This window comes from Oryza sativa, chromosome 1 (assembly GCF_034140825.1).
Source record: "Oryza sativa Japonica Group chromosome 1, ASM3414082v1".
NCBI classification, from domain to species: Eukaryota; Viridiplantae; Streptophyta; class Magnoliopsida; order Poales; family Poaceae; genus Oryza; species Oryza sativa.
The window spans coordinates 40680736-40688833 of record NC_089035.1 but is presented as its reverse complement, the minus strand read 5'-3'; positions in this window follow the sequence as shown (position 1 = coordinate 40688833).

Here is an 8098-nt window from a genome sequence, read left to right as displayed (position 1 = left end):
AAGAGAATGAATATGCCCTCTAGATTCATGGAGCATCTCCACCCTTCCTCCCCCTATAAATACCCATCTCCTTTATTCACAGCATGTAGATGTGATGTGAGCTGAATTATAAGATGCTCTTTGTATTCTTTTATGTATACTTAGAATAAGAGAGAGAGTAAGGAAAAAAGAGTTGGAGGAGTTCCAGAATTGTCGCTATCTCTCTATTTCTTTTATACCTTAGCAATTACTTTGCTCTAATTGAGAGTATTTCAATTAAGTAACTAAGATTTATCTTGTGTGGTATACTTCTTAGTTAGTTCCTATTTAGCTTGCTGGTATTGTTATCGGTGTTTACTGCGTATCCCACAGTACGTTAGAGGTTGGTGTAGAGGTGGCGACAGCTCCCGAGATCACTGTGCAAGCAAGCTAGTGCCTGAAGGATAGCGATAGGATTAAAGTTTAGTTTTCTAAACGACCTTGTACCACATCAGAAGAACATATCTATCGTTTTGCCTGTATTTATGTTACCTATAAAAATTCGATACCTTGAATATTTCCGAGTGAAATGCTACAGTGGTATATCTGTGCGCTTGCAGATTTTATCTGTGAACGTAAGAATTATACTGAACCTAGGACAGAGTTACCACTATGTTTAATCAAGATGAAAGCTTACCTTGAACTTTCAGATGTTAAGAATCTCTTCTTGTTTATACATGACCCCTGTTTTTTCTCCTCCAAACACTCATCGCTTGTATGCAGATAGAAATATAAATATATAGTATTCTCATAGAGAAATGCCCTACTCGTGGTCTTGAAAAAGAAGCACGTCATACAATTCAACATATAGAAACTAGCTTTCCTATGTTCATGACGAAATGCATAAACCATGCCTTTATGTTGAGCTTTTCTAGTTTCCATGGTGAAAAAGTTATTAAATTAGCCAGTATGAAAACAATGTTATCAGTAAAAAGTATTTGATCGTGAATGGGAAGAGAATGATCATATAAGGTGATGAGGATTTTTGGAGGCAACAAGATATGTCCTGTTACAAGTGGTTTACAAGGAAACCAAAACAGCCAAAGAAGAAGACATAAGACAAGTTATATAACTAGTTGAGGAAACCCTGCTAAGGATGGCGGGATCTTTCACCGGTTTCGAAACCTTTATCGGCATGTTTTCTGTATTTGAGCAAAATAAAATAAACAAGATGTAACTAGAGGAAATCATGCAACGCAGAGATCTAAAGTGGATAACTTTGAAATCGTACGATAGAATGATTAAACATGTAGAAGAATGATTGGTGAAACCATAAAATGCAATGCTAAAAAACATATATGAGACAACATACGAACCGCATAGGAGTAACAATAAGCGTTGGGGCAGAAGATCTAAAGCAAAGCAAGATGTAAAGCAAGTCAGTTGGACAAATCAATCGCATAGATGCATAATGCAAAATGCAACAAAAACTAATCTATTGGATGTAGTCAGCAAGAATCGGTTAAGGATGCAACACACACAAGCATAGTGCAAAGAAGCAACAAGAACTAATACAGATATATAGCGAACAACAATCTGAATATCCGATCAAATATGAATCTGCAGATTTCAGAGAGGTATCCATCAACGATAGATCAAATCAAATATGAATAGGAATAGATACAGCATGGCTAAAGAAAGACGAGATCAATCACATGTAGGCACCAAGAATAGGAATACAAGCATAATGCAAACAAGCAGCAACAACTAATCTAGACAGATGGCTCGAACAACGATGCGAATATTCAGGTGAAAATACACGGCACGAACAACACCACCTCGTAAGCACGCTACCACACGAGATCCCTGCCCTAGTGGTGTGGGGCTGGCTATCTGTCAGAGTTTGTTACCCTTCACTAATAAAGCAATATGAGTAGTTAGTTACACCGGTGTTTACCACTAACTGGAGTAGAAACTATTATCAATTAACACAGTTTATTTTTTTAGTTGTACTCCATTTGTCCCGAAAAATTCAAACTTTAGATTCCCTTGTAAAAATAGGAAGAAAGACAATGGACCAAATGTCCCTAATTAATAAGATAAGTTATATTGGTAGATAGTAGGTGATAGGCAAGAAAGTAGGCATTGATTTATTTTGGGACAAATTCAAGCTCTATAAGTTGATTTATTTTTGGACGGAGAGAATATTTAGCTAATCATTCCCTATGCCTCTCGTTTCCAATTTTCCTTATGGCTTGTTTAGCAATTCGAGGGAAAAGGATTAGGAGTTTAGATGAGGGAATTGATAATGAGATTAACATGTGAATTTGATTTTTAGTTACAATCTCTTGTTTAGTAGAGGTGATGGGACTTGACAGTAGTTTAGTTGGAGACTAGATCTTAAATGAAAACGAAGGGCTGAGATTTGTTTAGGCAATATAAATGAGAAATTCCCTTCCAATTAGCAGCCCCTATCCAGATATTTGAAAAGGAGGGAGTTCCTCCCTCAATTCTCCATCCCAATTCCATCCTAACTTCTATGTCTCTCGACCAAAATAACCAAAAAGAACAGTTAATAGCCCCATCCCTAAACTCCTAATCCCTTCTAGAAACTCCCAACCCCCAACACTCCCCAACCAAACATACCCTTAAGGACCATGTTGCTCCTTTGGTTTTGAGAGCCTGTCCACCCTTTTTTTTTTCATTAGTAGTGTGCTTTATCCCGGCTGCAATTTTAGGCTACTACTAGTAGCCTACCAGTGCCAATAGCTAGTATAATTACATATTTTTTGAATCCATTCGGACAATTACCGCTACAAAGCATAAACATATGAGATTATCTGTCTAATCTTCTCGCTTATACTTATACTTATCAGCCAAAATTTGAATTTTCAACCTTAAATTTGGAGTTGATTTTGAGGTTTTTTTCGTCGAAGTTTATTTTTCAGCATTTGCTTTTAGATCGCTAAGAACATGTATATAAAAGTTTTATTGACAAATTACTTTTTGTTTATAAATATGTCGTTTGGCTTATTCCACACATAAGCCAACCGGTGGGCTCCTATATTTTCCGCGTGTATCCATTTACATACCCGCGAGATGGCGACGATTTAACATGCAACACTAATTTTCAAAGCTTAATTGAATCCATGCTATTACAAATTTATCATATCATTTTAAAAATGAAAACTTGATACATACAATTCAAGTTTTGTGAGACTCAAAGCATGTAACAGCGGTCAACTTTTTCCATCACCTTTCCCTCAAGCCCATTCCATCCGGACATGAGGTTATCACGATACTCCGTTATGTAGCTCACATGATAGCCCAACAATTTTTCCAATACGTACCTTGAAGTGCCGAAAATTGTTGAGCTAATCGTGCGCCACGTGGAGCAGTACTTTGCATGCTCGGGGATTCGATCGCTATCTATATAGGCCATCTATAAATGGACTCATCCTCACGTCCACGCGTCAAGATCCCATGATCGCTCGTCCACGCGCGCGCACGCCAACTTTTGCACTGGCCGGAGCCTAACCAGTAACCATTCCGGCGGATTACAAGCATGATGCCGCTAGATGAGAGCAGGTACAATAGCCGGCGACAAAACCTACACGTAAGAAATTTTGATGATACGGAGGAAAGAGGGGGAGTGAGAGAGAACCAGCCGGCGAGTAATTAACCGCCGGGCTGCACACACTCTTAGAGTATACGGTAGTTAAAAAGTACTCCCTCCGTTTCAAAATATTTGACACCGTTGACTTTTTACTACGTGTTTGACCATTCGTCTTATTCAAAAAATTTAAGTAATTATTTATTCTTTTCATATCATTTGATTCATTATTAAATAAACTTTCATGTACACATATAGTTTTACATATTTCACAAATTTTTTTAAATAAGACAAATGGTCAAACATGTGCTAAAAAGTCAACGGTGTCAAACATTTTGAAACGGAGGGAGTATTAGGATAGGATTAATTTGTTTGGATTCCTTTCATATATATAATCCTTTCTTATCTCCTCCTCGTATACTTTTATATATACCAGTCTCTGAGACTCAATACCATGTTTCTCACGTTACGCAATATTTCTCTCCCTATACTATCCAACACACAACCCAAGGAAAGAGAGGTCATGGGGCCCGCCCGAAGATGGTGGCTCAGACGATTAGCCATGGAGAAATCGATTAGGCCTTGCCTGCTGCCTGCATAACCAATGCCCGCTGTGCTAACCGCCGTTGCCGGCATCCGCCATCCTCGTCCACCGCGGCCGTCGCCTTCATCTGCATCCGTCGCACCGTTGCCTTCGTATGCATCCGCGCGCAAGGATGCTACCCCCGCCGGCTAGCTGCCCGGCTCCCTGAGACACCAGCTCCTGCCTGTCAGGAAAGAGAAATGGGAAGTTGTTCCTGGGGAAGAAGACCTAACGAAGTGGAAGGAAGATATCTGGAGAGAACTTCTCCCTGGAGTCATGGAGAAAGAAAGAGAAAGGGCAAGAAGATGGAAGGGAAGAAAGAAGACGAGGAGGGAGGAGATGGTGGTCGGTGGGTCCTACATGTTATACTCCCTCTGTCCCACAATATAAGGGATTTTGAGTTTTTGATTGTAACGTTTGACCACTCGTCTTATTTAATTTTTTTTTAAATATAAAAAACGAAAAGTTGTGCTTAAAGTATTGTAGATAATAAAGTAAGTCACAAATAAAATAAATAATAATTTTAAACAAATTTAAATAAAACGAGTGGTCAAACGTTACAAACAAAAACTAAAAATCCCTTATATTATGGGACGGAGGGAGTAGTAACCAAAGATTTTACTATTGTACTCCCTCCATTCCATAAGGGCATCACCAATGGCCCTATTTGGATCCAAGGGATATTTTTTAGCCCTCCCTCAAATAGCCAAATAGCCCAAAAAGATCCAAAAGGGTGAGCTATTTGAGAGCTATTTGGAAATAACCCGTCCCAAAAAAACTATCCCACCTAAGAGGTGCTAATTGGAGCTATTTCGGGTGGGGCCCACTTAAAAAGGTGGCTTTTCTCTCCCTCCTGGCGCACGGGATCAAAAAAAAAAAAGAAAACCGCGCCTCTCTCTCTCCACACGACCGCACATCCTTTTCTCTACCTTATCTGCGCGCGCACTCGCCTCACATTTCGCCGCCGCCGCCGCCGCCTCCTCTCCTCGCCGGCGCGGCGGCCATCGCCCACCGCACCGCTGCCCCCACCAGCTCCGCCGCCCCTACTCCTCTCCGTCGCGTCGCCGACCCCCACCTGCGCCGCCGCCCAACTCCTCGCAGGCGCCCACGCCCTTGCTACTTCCTCCTCCCCACCAGCGTCGACGCCCTCACTCCTCGCCGGCCGTCAATCGCGGCGCCGACGGCCCCCACCCGAGCCGTCGTCAGGCCCCACACTGGTGGATTTGTTTTCTTCTCTATGGAGGGTGGTGGCTTCGATTTCTTCTCCGAAGACCCAAGTGTCTGGCCGTCGCAGCCGTCGGTGACTGGCCTCGGCCACGCTCCTCCCCACGCCGGCGTGGATGCGTTGGACCTCAATTCTCAGGTGCCGGCCGGTGAGGATTTCCCTCATCTGCACGACTACGGCTCCTACCTCCAAGGCGACGGCGAGGATGGAGCTAGACGTGGCAGGGGCAAGAATGCATTTTGTTAGACAATTTTGTGCCATGTCCTGTTATTCAGAAATTGTGGATTCAATTGCATGGAATGCATTCCATTGTTTTCTCCCTTTATGCTACAAGCTTATGAAATAAAATGGCCAATCTCTACCTGTCCTAGTGATAGAGCACAACGGCGTGGTAGAATGGATGCAAAAGATCCATGGCCACACCGAAACACATGCGCAAAAGATCCAGTGAAAAAGAGAGAGTAAAGGGTAGTTATGATTGGGAAAGTGCACTAAAGGCCAAATAAAAACAGCTCGAGAGCTATTTCATTGGAGGGCTATTTCTTGTGCTAAAAAATAGCTCTCAAAATAACTCTAGGCTACTTCTCCAAACAGGGCCATTAATGTATATGGCAAATTGATCCATATAGATGGGACCCATATAAATAGTTTTTCATTATAGCAATCTTCACAATGTATATAGATACAAGGTATCAATAGGAGAAGAGAGAGAGGAGTAGAGATAGATAATATAATTTATTCCATATGGGTAGTCCATATGCATATGGGTATATTTTGTTATTTTTTTCATATGGACTATTTGCACAATGGTTATAGATGGCTGAATAGAATATTCTATTGCTTATGGACTATTTTTACACCACATTGTGGATGCCCTAATGGTCAGCATATTTCATTGTGGCATCGAGACCAAGGAGAGACCCACTACCGATTTTCTATTTAGTCCTTGTAATTAATCTCCATATTAGTTGGCTTTGAGAAACGAAACGGTGTTACTGCCGCTGCATGATTACACATGCAAGGGATGTTCCGTGCTGCATGCAGCTCGAAAATCGCATGGCCTACTCGATCTCCGTGGTAACTAGTTAATCCATCCGACATGCACATGCTACCAGTGTTAATACGATGATCAAATCGGAGTATCTCTACTTTCGTTATGCGTTGATCATTATAGAATGGAGGGAGTACATGTTAGAGCAAGTTTTATAATAAAGGAGATGGTTACATCTAATTTTGTCCAAATCATCTACATATTAATTTAGAGGTAATACATACAATAGATTGTATCTATTTACACTACACCCAATACACTTGCTACCAATCCACTTCTCTCTTTCTCTCTTATTTCTTAAAACTTGTGTGGAGGTTGCCCCTTGCATGAGGGGTGGCTGCTCCTCTCTGTCTTCTCTTTTCTCCTCCACATCATCATTTGAGTCTACATGGCATCTTGGAATTAGTTATAAGATGCTTACAGTACTTGCTCTTAGTTGTATTGCTAACTATAGATGACATGGCTATAAATTGGAGTCTCTTATTAACCTTGCTCTGATGCTCATGGAGATGCTCGGGAAATTGGGTGAGCATAGCTTCCTCATCTGCAGGCGCGGCCGATACGCTTGGGACTTGGGGCGCTAGCTAGCAACAAAGGACACCGTCTGCTACCTCGACGGCAATTGAATGCCTCAACTGCGAATGATATGATAGTTGGGTTCACCTCGACATTTCCTCCGCCGCGCCGAATCTCAAGAGCTCAACGGCGAGAGGCTCATGATACTGACACCGTGACGGAGCGTGGGGCTCCTCACCGGGAGACCGCGCTGGCCCCCCTTTGCCGGTTCGGCCGGGGACTCTGGGTGAGACTCTAAGCTCTTGGTTTGAGGAAGGTTCGCGAGAGTGGAAACACACAAGACACGGGCGATGTATACAGGTTCGGGCCGCTGAGAAGCGTAATACCCTACTCCTGTGTTTTGGTGGATCTGTGTATGAAGAAGCTACAAAGTGCGAGCCAGCCCCCCATCCTCCTGGGATCGTCCCTCCCCTTTTCTAAGTGGGCAAGGCCCTCCTTTTATATCTCAAGGGGATACCACATGCACCATCTTTCCTTCTCTTTCTTACTTGACTTCTTTTCATTAATGGACGGAGATTTGTATGGCTGCCATCCGAATGACCTTCTGATGGGACGGCCCATACCTACCTCCACTTCCGCCGGAAGCAGGCGCGAGGTGGGAACATGGCTGTCTACTGACGACATGACCATTGTCAGACCGGTCACAAATCGGTCATTCTTGTCCACCACGTGTCAGTTTAACAATCTGCATGTTCGCCCTTCTTCATACAATATCTTGCCTGTAATGGTTAGGATGAAGCCTGGCATATATCTGACCGGAACCAACGTGCCATCTCCAGGAGCTAACACGCCGGTTCCGGCTAGGGACGAGTGCTTGGAGGCTCTCGTCCTGACGGGATGGGGCGAGGCGTGCGTCAGACCGCCTGTCGCCACCTAACCCACGATCTGACCGGTCTGTGGCCGGTCACAGACCGGATAAACGAGCGCGCTGCACTGCTTTACATGCGGCGTGACGTGCTCGTCCAAACCGCAATAAATGCGGTTAGGTGAGCGCCGCTGCGCTCACCTAACCCATACACGCGGCGCAAAATCCACAAGGGGTCGGGGCGCCCCAGCCCTCGGGGCCGAACGGGAGCGGTCCGACCCCTCGGG